The sequence below is a fragment of the Anabrus simplex genome, chromosome 7 (genome assembly GCF_040414725.1).
Source record: "Anabrus simplex isolate iqAnaSimp1 chromosome 7, ASM4041472v1, whole genome shotgun sequence".
NCBI classification, from domain to species: Eukaryota; Metazoa; Arthropoda; class Insecta; order Orthoptera; family Tettigoniidae; genus Anabrus; species Anabrus simplex.
In genome coordinates, this window is record NC_090271.1 from 137,128,642 (window position 1) to 137,142,054 (window position 13,413).

General features: G+C 43.6%; 1 protein-coding gene across 1 annotated transcript in view; it reads left to right on the forward strand.

Moving 5' to 3' along the window:
* The window catches only part of Cul3 (cullin 3), a 332,171-nt gene that overhangs the window by 44,049 nt on the left and 274,709 nt on the right, over positions 1-13,413 (forward strand). The window lies entirely within an intron of this gene.

Sequence of the window (13,413 nt, forward strand, 5' to 3'; positions counted from 1 at the left end):
AATGTGATGTATGTCGTCTCAGCATCGTGTATACTGCCCACGATTACAACATCGCGTCAAATAACGAACATATGGACGACATTACTTTATTATATTAGTAAAACTTTACTCGCAGAAAGTCCCTTCGGCGAGGAAACAATGGGAGCTGGTAACCATCTTATATCGTCTTTTAAGTGCAGCAAAAAAGGATCAGTAAATTAAGACAATAGAAAATCTAGGCTGACAAGGGACAGTCACACAGCATGGGGACTACTGAAACGCCTTAACAACGAACAACGAACCGACGATGATCACTGGATACACTGATAGCAACAGAAACCAGATTGCAAATCAGTGACTCCTGGATAAGAAAGGCAACCCATTAAGTCAAAACACCTAAGCAATCTCGCCGTACCCTTCAGCATGATGGAATTGGACAAGACTATCAAGAATGTAAAAGCGGAAAATCAACAGGCCTGGATGACTTTCGATTAGAGCAAATTGAACATTTTGGATCAAAAACCAAGGAATGGGGTCTACAGCTCTTCACCAACTGTATGACCAGAAGTGAGATAGGTACCGAAGGTATGTAGTAAAAGCAGCGTAATTGCCTTACTGAAACTTAGCAAGGAAGCGACCCACCAAAAGGATACCACACCCATACCGCTTCTGCAGTAACTTTACAAATTACTGGAAAGAATGATTCTAAATCACCTTTTACCTGTGACTGACCCATTATTTATACTACAAGTAGCCGGGTTCCGTGTCAGCTGTACTGGGCAACTTCTGGAAACCACGTAAGATGACGGATTTGAATCCCGCAAGGCGTGGCCTTTGTGGATTTATCGGCAGCGTATAATACTGTCGTCAGCTATCACCGACTTCTGGCCAAAGTCTGCAGTTTGACAAGGGACAGTGTGCTTACGAGGCTCATCGCCACTCTTCTCCAGAATCGCAGGTTTCTCGTCGACTCCCAAGGACAGCACAGCCGGTGGAGAATACAGAAAGAATGGTGAACCCCAAGGAAGTGTATCGGCTACAATACTGTTCAACATATATACAAATTACAAGGCAATAAGTCCTCATACGAGAAGTTTCCTTGTACTCATTATCTTGCCATGGTCATTCAAGGCACCAATTTAAAAACGTTGAAAAGATATCTTACTACTGGCCTCCAAAAGTTATCAAGTTACTCAGTTAAAAAAAAATTAGGGGAACATGTTTTTGAACGTATATCATGCTCCACTCGATGGATTAAGGTCAGGGCTCACTGCCGGCCATTCCATCCCTTGAATGTCCAGTTGTCGCAAGAGAGCTCTGGTGATCCGCGCTACATGGGTCCTGGCATTGTCGTGCATTAGTACGAATTCAGGGCCAACACCGTATGCAGCAACGAACACATGCTGTAGTAGTATCTGCCCGATGTACCCCTCAGCGGTAAGATTACCACGGACACCGTTACAGAACCTTGTCCGAATCGGTCGCCTTCCTAGACAATATTTGGCATGTACTGCTCACCATGGCGTATCCATACACGTTGACGTCCATTACGCTGTGTCAGGGGAAATCTGGACTCGTCTGTGAAGAACAGAGGTCTCCATTGGCGAAGTTGCCAGTTGACGTGGGTACGGGCAAACAGAAGGCGAGCTGCGCATGTTGCTGCGTTAGACGGGGCACTCGACCAGGACGTCTGGGTCGTAAGGGCACTTCTCTTAACCTGTTCCTTACTGTCTGGTGAGACACTGTGACTCCAGTGACCCTCCAGAGGTCGTGTTGCAGTTCTCTGGCAGTTGCTGAACGACGCCGCAACGCATAGATGGTCAGGCATCGGTCATCCTGTGGGGTTGTCATGCTTCCACGACCTTATCCAACCCTCCTTGTGAACTGGCCTGTCTCATTGTAGCGATTCCACAAGCGTTGAATAACTGACGGAGAGACATTGAGATCCATAGCAGCACGACGAAAAGTCCATCCTTCCTCGATCAAAGTGACGGCCCTTGCGACTTAGAACCTCGTTAAGGTGTCTCATGGGATGTGTTGGTTTACGTACGTGCTCAGATGACCGCAGTAGACTGTACCTCAGAACGACACACGGACGCTCCGTTATTCACTTTGTTTTGAGGAGTCGCCTGACAGTTTAATGCATGGCTACGCCTACAGGTGAAGTATAACTTCGATTTGATATACCCCGAGTAGCTAGGGTCTCAAGGTATGCTGTACGACCATTGGAACCCCATCTACCAAATTAACGTTCACATACCAGACGTTACAAAACATGTTCCCCTAATTTTTTTGAACTATGTACTACGCTGCAAACCACCTAAGACCTAATCCTACAAAGACACAAGTACACAGTACGCCTTTCATCTGGAAAACAAGTACATCAGAAACGAAAGTCATGTGGTCAGGTATCCAGCTACAATTTTGTGATACTCGAAAATATCAGGAAATAATGCTTGACAGAGCCCTCACTTTCAAGAAACACTGTCTGAACTGTACTTAAAGAAGTCTTCATTCAGAATAGCTGTTGAGCAAACTAGCTGGACCGAGCTCGATAGCTGCAGTCGCTTAAGTGCGGCCAGTATCCAGTATTCGGGAGATAGTAGGTTCGAACCCCACTGTCGGCAGCCCTGAAAATGGTTTTCCGTGGTTTCCCATTTTCACACCAGGCAAATGCTGGGGCTGTACCTTAATTAAGGCCACGGCCGCTTCCTTCCCACTCCTAGCCCTTTCCTGTCCCATCGTCGCCGTAAGACCTATCTGTGTCGGTGCGACGAAAAAAATAAAAAATAAAAAATAAACTAGCTGGATCGAAGTGGGGTAGTCAACCGCAAACTATCCACAGATGAGCAATTAACCTTTGCTACTTCGTCGCCAGGCATGTCCGATTTGGGACTCTGTCATTCCATAATAAAATGGATTCGTTACTGGTACCGGTGCGAAAAAGGTCGTTTCTCACCCAGTGTATTTATTTTGCGCTATATTGGTGGTTGAGAGTAATTTCATGATTGGAAAGAGAAAGTTTAGTAGTGGTGAAGGAAAAAACGGAGAGTAGTGCTTTTAGAAGAAGATGAAATTTAAGTAGAATAGTAGTTGAGTATGAGTTTTTTAGGGATAGTGAGAATTTTAAGAATAACATTATGAAATCTTGCCATGTATCGTATTCTAGACAGCATGGCTGACACGTATTAGATTTAGTGCAGCGGTATGTGGTAGACCCGAGTGGTCATCCATCCAGGTACTGACCACGCCCAATGTTGCTGCAGAATGGCGGCTTGGACCATGCCGCTGATCTTTTGCGAATGTACGTAAAGTTGTAAATTTAAGCGGCTGTTAAATGTAACAGGCAGCTTAATTAGCATCGTATTTAGCGTAGCACCGCCTCGGCTATTGCTGGCTTCTAGTGCTTCAGTGGTTGTGGTGGTGATTACTGTTTTTGCTGGTAGTTGAAGGCTAGCAGTTTAGGAAGTTAGAACAATCTTGCGGGAGGGGGGGGGGGCATGCTAGGAGTTTTTTGGTTGGGGTTAGGTCTTAGGAAGTGGTGATTTGGTGGAAGTTTGTGGGGTTTGCGGAAGTTTGTGGGGTTTGCGGGGGTGTTTAGTAGAAGGGCGGAATCCATTATTGAAATATTTGGGGCGGGGGAGTTAACTAGGAAAGGCTTGGGTTGTGAGGAGTCGTAAGAGAATAAGCTGAAGGAGGTTGGTGGTGTTTTGATTGGGGAAGTAGGGAGTTTTGTTTGGCAGGGAGGGTTGGTTTGGATGCTGGGGGCCTGGGTTCTGACTCAGGTAGGGTGAGGTGTTTAGCAGAGGGGGAGATACAGTGTGGTTGAGGTAGTGTGTGCGTTTGCAATGTGCCCTAATTGCCTTCTTGATGAAAGGGCAGCCAGGAACGAAGCGGCGTGGCTGCCGTGGCAGTTGGCATACTTCGTCTGGTCCCAAGATCTCTGTGGCGGTGTGGACCACTACATCTATTGCAGCGGGCGGCTTCTGTGTACACAGCAGCAGAATGGTGTAGAATTAGGCAATTATAGCACTATGTGGAGCAGTGTGAGGTCTGTGTGGCCTGGGGGCGGGGTTTTTAGGTCCGCCTCCAGCCATGTGATGTGTGGGTGGGTCCGGGTGGTGGGCGCGTTTTTTAGGCCTGGGGGGGGGGGGGGTTGTGTTTCGAGTTGACGCCCTGTCAGAGGCATTAACCAATTGAAATCCCCGGCCCGACCGGCAATCCAATCCATGACCACTTGCACCAAAAGCCAGCTCGCTAATCATTTAGTCATGGAGCCAATAATAATAATAATAATAATAATAATAATAATAATAATAATAATAATAATAATAATATCCAGGGAAGCATTCGTGATTAAAAGGTTGCAATACAATGCCGATTACTCTTGCGCTATCATGTTATCAATATACAGAACTAAAGTTGTATGTAGCAAAGTATACCGCTAATCATGTCAGCCCTCAGGACTTGCCTGGCAGGTAAAGTCTTTCGTTGTGTCGATAGATTGACTGACACTTTAGAGAACTCATGCGGAACAAAAATCTGGCTTCTTGGCGTCTCCGAAAGCCGAACAAGTAGTTAGTGGGACGTAAAACTATTAATATTTAAGCAAAGTTATTCAAGTCCTGCCTGACCCTCGGAAGTGGCCGATAACTTATCCATCAGGTAACAAAGATTTACGCTGCAGGTAGCGGAAATAACATTTAATCCGGAGAATAAGTTACCCTTTACTTTATGAGCAGGTGGTAGAGCTGGCTTGTACTAGAATAATAATGGACATTTCTCGCAAGAAGATTGTCCTGAAGTCGCAACCTCTCTGCCCACTTTAGACTGCAGTTGGTAAACCTGTTGTTTTGCCCCAGAAAACAACACTGACCACCGCCGTCACCATCCCCTTCTACACTTTCTACCGTAAGGGAAACGACCTCGTTTTGCAACTTTCGAATTCATAACTATTCTTCATCAAGGCGATTCGTTTCTGAATCTATTCTCCTGGTCATTGCAAAGATTGCCTCACGTGGAAGTCTCTGAATAGGCTGGGAACAGGTGTGGGCAGATCGATGACACTTTGAAGACAATAGTATTCAATATGATAGTGGAAAAGACCAGTCTGTTCAACATATGCTTCAATGTCTACTGTGTCCAGCTTCCTGCACAGAAGATGACCTTTACTGGGACACAGAAAATGCACTGGAAGTGGCCAAGTTTTGGTAAAAAATTATGTACGGTAAACTGTGTTAAATATATATTTCTGATATGAATATATGCACTATCTGATCAAACATTTAGATGCACTAGTTTTGCTCCGAATGTCATTTACTCAGCACCACCCATACTCTAGCACCTTCTATATTGTCACAGCCATGGATGAGACTGGTGGAACCAGGCTACATTTTTCTGTACCAAGAGGCAGTTGCAAAATGACTTTATTCATCAAGATTTTATTGCATATTAAGAAAATAATTTGGAAATTAAGTTACGATGACAAATGCTTTCGTTTGTTTCTCCTACAGTGAGATATAACCTCTTTTACGTTACCTTTTCCGACTTCTGCACTAGGCAGTTGGAATCGACCGAGCTAAGTTGTTAGAAATTGAGAGCTGGCTTCAAAAATATGTTTACATTATATAGAGCGCTATTTCTCCACATTTGCTGCCTCTGCTTCGATTATGTCTCAAGTCAACTGTTATTGCTAATTGTTTTTTTAGTAGTTTTAGACAGGCAACCTACCTGTAAAACAAAATTTTACGTAACCATCCTATTTATTGGAGCTCGTGGAATTATGTACTGCTGTTTATTTACTGTTCTCTCTTTAATGTCCCGTTCATAGAAATTTGGCATGGGGACGGTTGCTTTGGTGGGAGTTGTTTTAAGAGGTAGTGCAACTAGGCAGCCATCTTCTCTTAATACTTACCAGAGGGAAGAAAATGAAAAAGGTTCTGACCCTGTGCAGATTGAAGGTGTTGAGAGAAGGAAGGGAACGTCCACGAATGGTGTGAATATAAAGGACTCACTGGACCTCGCAAACATTATACCGTCGGGGTCGGAAGATAATTCGGCTTGATTAAAGAGGCAAGATAGAAAATATGAAAGCGAGTAGGTTGATGCAAGTGGAAACAGTAGCAGACTCATCTCAGGACCCCGTGGTCACGAACCCACGCTCTCATGCTGAAAGCCCCGTGATCCCCTCTGTCACCTCTTACGACAGACTGTGGATACGGTAGATATATTCTATCCCCTCTCACCCCAATGGGTGCATAGTCGAACTTCAACATTTCATATTGTGCAGCATGTGCTTTTCTCACAGTATCATTTAGACATCTGCGACATAAGATCAACAGCCTCATGCATTTAGTAGGTGTGAATAAAATTGTTTAGTGATTTTAACAAAACATTCTCGACCATGTCGTTTGAATTCTACATAAAACTAGAGTTCCCGTGGCTATGTCACGGTATGAGCAGCTACGTAAAACTACAAGCTTGTTTTAAAGTTGTCTCTGCCGGGCTGAGTGGCCCAGACGGTTGAGGCGCTGGTCTACTGATCGCAGCTTGGCAGGTTCGATCCTGGCTCAGTCCGGTGGTATTTGAAGGTGCTCCAAATTCGTCAGCCTCGTCGGTAGATTTACTGGCACGTAAAAGAACTCCTGCGGAACTAAATTCCAGCACCTCGGCATCTCCGAAAACCGTAAAAGTCGTTACTGGGACGTAAAGCCAATAGCATTATTTGTTAGTATTTATGTCCGGCTGCATGGCTAAATGGTTAGCGTGCTGGCCTTTGGTACAGGGGTCCCGGGTTCGATTCCCGGAATGGTCGAGAATTTTAACCATAATTGGTTAATTTCGCTGGCACGGGGGCTTGGTGTAGGCCCTATGTGTCGTTTTCATCATTTCATCTTCATCACGACGCGCAAATCGCCTACGGATGTCAAATCAAAAGACCTGCATCTGGCGAGCCGAACTTGTCCTAGGACACTCCCGGTACTAAAAGCCGTACGCCATTTAATTTCATTAGTATTTATTAAAATTGTCTCTTAACCTGCGTTATTGTGATAACCGCTGTTAAGCCTGTATACCGGTACTGTATTCGTGTTAATTGGGGTGGAGGGTCTTAGTCAATCATGATCACAAATGTTGATTAAAGAGGGAAGATAAGAAATATGAAAGCGAGCAGGTCGATGCAAGTGGAAACAGTGGCAGACTCATCTCAGGACCCCGTGGTCACGAACCCACGCTCTCATGCTGAAAGCCCCGTGATCCCCTCTTAGTTACCTCTTACGACAGACTGTGGATACGGTAGATATATTCTACCGCCCTCACCCACGTATTGTCCTACGTAAGTAATCCTACCTAACCTATCGATCTTAGTGGCGGAGTTACCTCGTATATCTGCAATCTATGGAACACAGTGTATATCCATTGCCAACATCTTTAGAGTATGCGGCATTTTTTAAATGACGTCATATGATACTGTTCATGTGTCCTTTGTATTGCATTATTCTCTGCGGTCGAGGATGGTTGCTCGGTTGAACTTTCTCTTAAAACAATAACCACCACCACCACTTCTCTATGGGTACTGGGTAGAGTAAAAATGACGTTTTTCGTTCAAGAAATAATTATCTACCTCTCTTTAAGGTTACTTAACGTGTGTTGTGTTAAAAGTAAGTTTAATATACCATTAACAATACCTCGTTAATGACGTTTCTTAAGCTGTCGGAAGTCTTCTAGCACTCTTAAGACGGGACTTTTTCGGTTAACTTGAGTGTACCGTCGTACATCTTTGACGTTATATACCATATATATATATGGAGAAATAGTTGTGTATCTATAATTGCTTAGTAGAAATAGTATGTGTTATTTACATAACCTGAGACAATGTTTCACGTATACCTACTGAGTAAATGTGTTATTTACATAACCTACAATGTTTCACGTATACCTACTGAGTAAACATTTCTCCTAGGAAAGGAACACATTGTTAATGTGACAGAAACAAATGAAACATCAGCGACGTACAGTTTATACTTTTTTAAAATGAGAAGTTGATCAGGTACAAAATTTGTAGTGCATTTTTCTCCAATGTTACCGGAATTTTTAAATTTCGGTAAGACTTCCGACTATTTAGCCAGTTAGGACTTTCTAATGGATAATAACGACGGTCTAGTACTGCGTAGATGGAAAGTAACATTAACGGAGATGCCATACAAAATGCATCCAGAATGTTGGGTAAAGTTCTGTTTTTGTTGACATACCTTTTGATATTCACTTTCCTTCTTTGCTTGTGATAAAGGGTAGTCTTTTCCGATATTTCTATTACAAAGTCACCTGTCTTCTTCTTTCCTTGTAGGCCTAACCTAGTCCTGCCTCTATCCGGTGTATTCCCATGACTAACGGGAGCTTTACCGCACTCGAAAAATGTTGCTATAGAGCAGGCTTTCGGTCATAAGCCGCGTATACACTTGAGCATTCGTCCCGAATGAACATGCGTTGCCGATGCGGGGGCGCACAAGCACGACCCGCATGCCAATCTGTTGAGCAAGTATCCACTGTGTTCGGACCTCGTGCGGATCCAGTCTTGTTGCTTCCTTTCATTCTTGCCTTTTCCCCCCGGTAGGAACCCTTATGGCTTTCAATTTTCTTGCGGCGCTCTGGCAAGATGTAGTGTTTACAGTGCAGTATGTCTTCTGGTATGGGCTAGAATAAATTTGTTACTTTCATTGACCTGTCTTTGTCTCATCCATGGCTTTAACAATATGAAAGTGACCGAGGTATGAGCGATGCTAGTAATTTCATTCCTTATGCAGTCAGTCCCTGTTATGAATGGTGTGCAAAAATCGCTCATAGGGTCGGTTGGTGCATGCATTTCAGTGGGCTTGGCAGACTGATATGTAATAGCACCTTCTGGCTCTGTGAGGAGAGCAACGGGAAACTACCTAACTTCTCATTTCCCTAGTATGCCTCTTCAGTGACACCTAGGCTATCTATGACAGCTGTTAGTGGAGCTGTAGAGGATCAAACCAGCCTTCGGGCTGAATACCCAACATACATACTCATCTTTCGGAAATTGCATGAGGGCAGCAATTTCACTCCAAACATCATCCTTTTTTAAGGTATTGTAACAGAACTCGTCCTTGGGGTTCCACAGAACGGGATACTTGTGGTAGTACTCCAGGATGATAAGAGAATTATCCTGGGACAATTCCATTTCAACTTGAAACTATCTTTTACATTTTTCCAACACTTCACTTGCACGAGCGAGATCGCATATGCATAGCGGAAGCAGTCGGCTCACACTGTTCGGGTTACCCCACTCGTCATCAATCGTCCACACTGAGCATGAACAGAACACGTGCTCACTTTGAGGTACCGACAATATTCGGATCGGGTTGAGGCATGCGGATCCATTCGGTTCGCCCTGTATTAATCTGAGCAAAACTGGGCAAACGCATGCTCATTCGGGGCGAATGTGTGTATATGCAGTTATAGGTTGCACTAAATGACGTATAGTGTACATTTTCCTTTCTTTGCAATTGTTGTTGTTGTTGTTGTTTGAGACATCAGTCCATAGACTGGTTTGATGTAGCCCTCCATGTGACCCTAACCTGTGCCAATCTTTTCATTTCTACGTAACTATTGCATCCTACATCTGATCTAATCTGCTTGTCATATTCATACCTTGGTCTACCCCTACCGTTCTTAACCACCTACAGCCCCAGGGGCTCTGAACTTTCGAGCGTGGGTTGGCGACCACGGGGCCCTTAGCTGAGTCCTGGCATTGCTTCCACTTACTTGTGCCAGGCTCCTCACTTTCATCTATCCTCTCCGACCTCCCTTGGTCAACTCTTGTTCTTTTCCGACCCCGACGCTATTAGGTTTGCGAGGGCTAGGGAGTCTTTCATTTTCATGCCTTTCGTGGCCCTTGTCTTCCTTTGGCTGATATCTTCATTTTTCGAAGTGTCGGACCCCTTCCATTTTTTCCCTCTGATTAGTGTTATATAGAGGATGGTTGCCGAGTTGTACTTCCTCTTAAAACAATAATCACCACCACCACCTTAACCACCTACACTTCCTTCAAAAACCAACTGAACAAGTCCTGGGTGTCTTAAGATTTGTCCTATCATTCTATCTCTTCCTCTCGCCAAATTTAGCCAAATCGATCTCCTCTCACCAATTCGATTCAGTATCTCTTCATTCGTGATTCGATCTATCCATCCCACCTTCAGCATTATTCTGTAACACTACATTTCAAAAGCTTCTGTTCTCTTTCTTTCTGAGCTAGTTATCATCCATGTTTCACTTCCATACAATGCCACGTTCCACACAGAACTCTTCAAAAACATCTTTCTAATTCCTATATCATTGTTTGAAGTGAGCAGATTTCTTTTCGTAAGAAAGCTCTTCCTTGCTTGTGCTAGTCTGCATTTTATGTCGTCCTTATTTCTGCCATCGTTAGTTATTTTACTAACCAAGTAACAATATTCATCTACTTCCTTTAAGACTTCATTTCCTAATCTAATATTTCCTGCATCACCTGCCTTCGTTCGACTGCACTCCATTACTTTCGTTTTGTACTTATTTATTTTCATCTTGTACTCCTTACCCAAGACTTCGTCCATACCATTCAGCATCTTCTCGATCTTCTGAATTCTCAGATAAAATAACAATATCATCGGCAAATCTCAAGGTATTGATTTCCTCTCCTTGGATTTTGATTCCCTTTCCAAATTCCTCTTTGATTTCCTTTACTGCCTGTTCTACGTAAATATTGAAAAGGAGGGGGGACGAACTGCAGCCTTGCCTCACTCCTTTCTGGATTGCTGCTTCTTTTTCAAAGCCCTCGATTCTTATCTCTGCAGACTGATTTTTATACAGATTGTAGATAATTCTTCGTTCTTGGTATCTGATCCCAATCACCTTCAGAATCTTAAATAGCTTGGTCCAATCAACGTTATCGAATGCCTTTTCTAGATCTACGAATGCCATGTAAGTGGGCTTGTCCTTTTTGATGCGATCCTCTAAGATCAGACGTAAAGTCAGTTTTGCTTCACGTGTTCCTACATTTCTTCTGTAGCCAAATTGATCTTCTCCCAACTCAGCTTCAGTTTGTTTTTCCATTCTTCTGTAAATAATACGTGATAAAATTTTGCAGGCATGAGATACTAAACTAATGGTGCGGTAGTTTTCACACCTGTCAGCACCGGCTTTCTTGGGAGTAGGTATAACAACATTCTTCCGAAAATCGGATGGGACTTCTCCCATTTCATAAATCTTGCACACTAAATGAAATAACCTTGCCATGCTGGTTTCTCCTAAGGCAGTCAGTAATTCAGAGGGAATGTCATCAATTCCAGGTGCCTTGTTCCTATTGAGATCACTCACAGCTCTGTCAAACTCTGACCTCAAAATTGGGTCTCCCATTTCATCAGCGTCAACAGCCTCGTCTTGTTCCAGAACCAAATTATCTACATCTTTACCTTGATACAGCTGTTGGATATGTTCCTGCCAACTTTCTGCTTTGTCTTCTTTCCCTAGAAGTGGCTTTCCATCTGAGCTCTTAATATTCATACACCTTGATTTCCTTTCTCCAAAGGTTTCCGTGATTTTCCTGTATGCAGTATCTACCTTTTCCAGGACCATACAACCTTCGACATCCTTGCAGTTCTCCTTCAGCCATTCTTCCTTAGCTACCTTGCACTTTCTATCCACTTCATTCTTTAATTGCCTGTATTCTTTTCTGCCCTCTTCATTTCTAGCATTCTTGTATTTTCGTCGTTCATCAGTCAGGTCCAGTATCTCCTGAGTTATTCACTGATTCTTAGTTGATCTTTTCTTCCTTCCTAACATTTCTTCAGCAGCCCTACTGACTTCATTTTTCATGACTATCCACTCTTCCTCTATAGTGTTTCCTTCAGCCTTTTCATTTAGCCCTTGTGCAACATGTTCCTTGAAACAATCCCTCACACTCTTTTCTTTCAACTTGTCTGGATCCCATCTTTTTGCATTCTTTCCTTTCTGCGATTTCTTCAACTTGAGATGGCATTTCATGACCAACAGGTTGTGGTGAGAGCCGACGTCTGCTCCTAGGGAAGTTTTGCAATTCACACCTGGTTTTTGAATCTCTGCCTAATCATAATGAAGTCTGTTTGATACCTTCCAGTGTCTCCAGGTCTCATCCACATATACAGCTGTCATTTGTGGTGTTTGAACCAAGTATTGGCAAGGACTAAATTATGTTCAGTGCAGAATTCAACCAGCCGACTTCCTCTGTCGTTCCTTTGTCCCAGTCTGAATTCTCCTACTGTATTACCATCTCTTCCCTGGCCTACCACTGCATTCCAGTCTCCCATCACAATTAGATTCTCGTCACCTTTTACATATTGTATTAAATCTTCTATCTCTTTGTATCTTTCGATTTCCTCCTCATCCGCTGAACTAGTAGGCATATAGACCTGCACTATTGTGGTGGGCATTGGTTTGGTGTCTCTCTTGGTGACAATAATTCTTTCACTATGCTGATCGTACTAGCTTGCCCGTTGCCCTGTTTTCTTATTCATTATTAAACCAACTCCTGCATTTCCCCTTTTTGATTTTGTGTTGATAATTCGGTAGTCGCCTGACCAAAAATCCTGTTCTTCCTGCCAACGTACTTCGCTTATACCAACTACATCTAACTTTAGTCTATCCATCTCCCTTTTCAGATTCTCTAACCTACCACAACGATTCAAGCTTCTAACATTCCACGCTCTGGCTCGGAGAATGTCATTATCCATCTTCCTGATGATTGCACCCTCTCATGTAGTCCCCACCCGGAGATCCGAATGGGGGACTAGTTTACCTCCGGAATATTTTACCCGGGAGAAAGCCATCATCAGTACATCATTCATACAGAGAGAGCTGCATGTCCTCGGGAGTTAGTTACGGCTGTAGTTTCCCGTTGCTTTCAGCCGTGTAGCAGTATCAACACAACTAAGCCATGTTGAGTATTATTACAAGTCCATATTAGTCGGTCATCGAGACTGCCGCCCTTGCAACTTCCGAAAGGGTGCTATCCCCCTTTCGATGAACCATTCCTTAGTCTGGTCTCTCAACAGATACCCAACCGATATGGTTGCACCTGCGGCTCGGCTAGGCTATCTGCTTCATTGGGACACGCAAGCTTCCCCACCGCGGCAAGGTCACATGGTTCGCATTAGAGGTCTTTGCAATTAGTGACGAAAATGAGATCAAATTTATTGAATATTAGATATTTTAGACCTCGAAGGAGCTTTGAAATTGAACCCAATTTGTTGTTATCGACGTCATGCCTTTCTCGCATTGAGTAACTAGTAGGAATGTATGTTAGAGTTATGAATTCACATATTCGTAAGGCTAATCTTCTGTTTATTTGGCTCCCAGTGTGAGGATTACAATATCGTCCATGGGACTCCATCGAGTCTG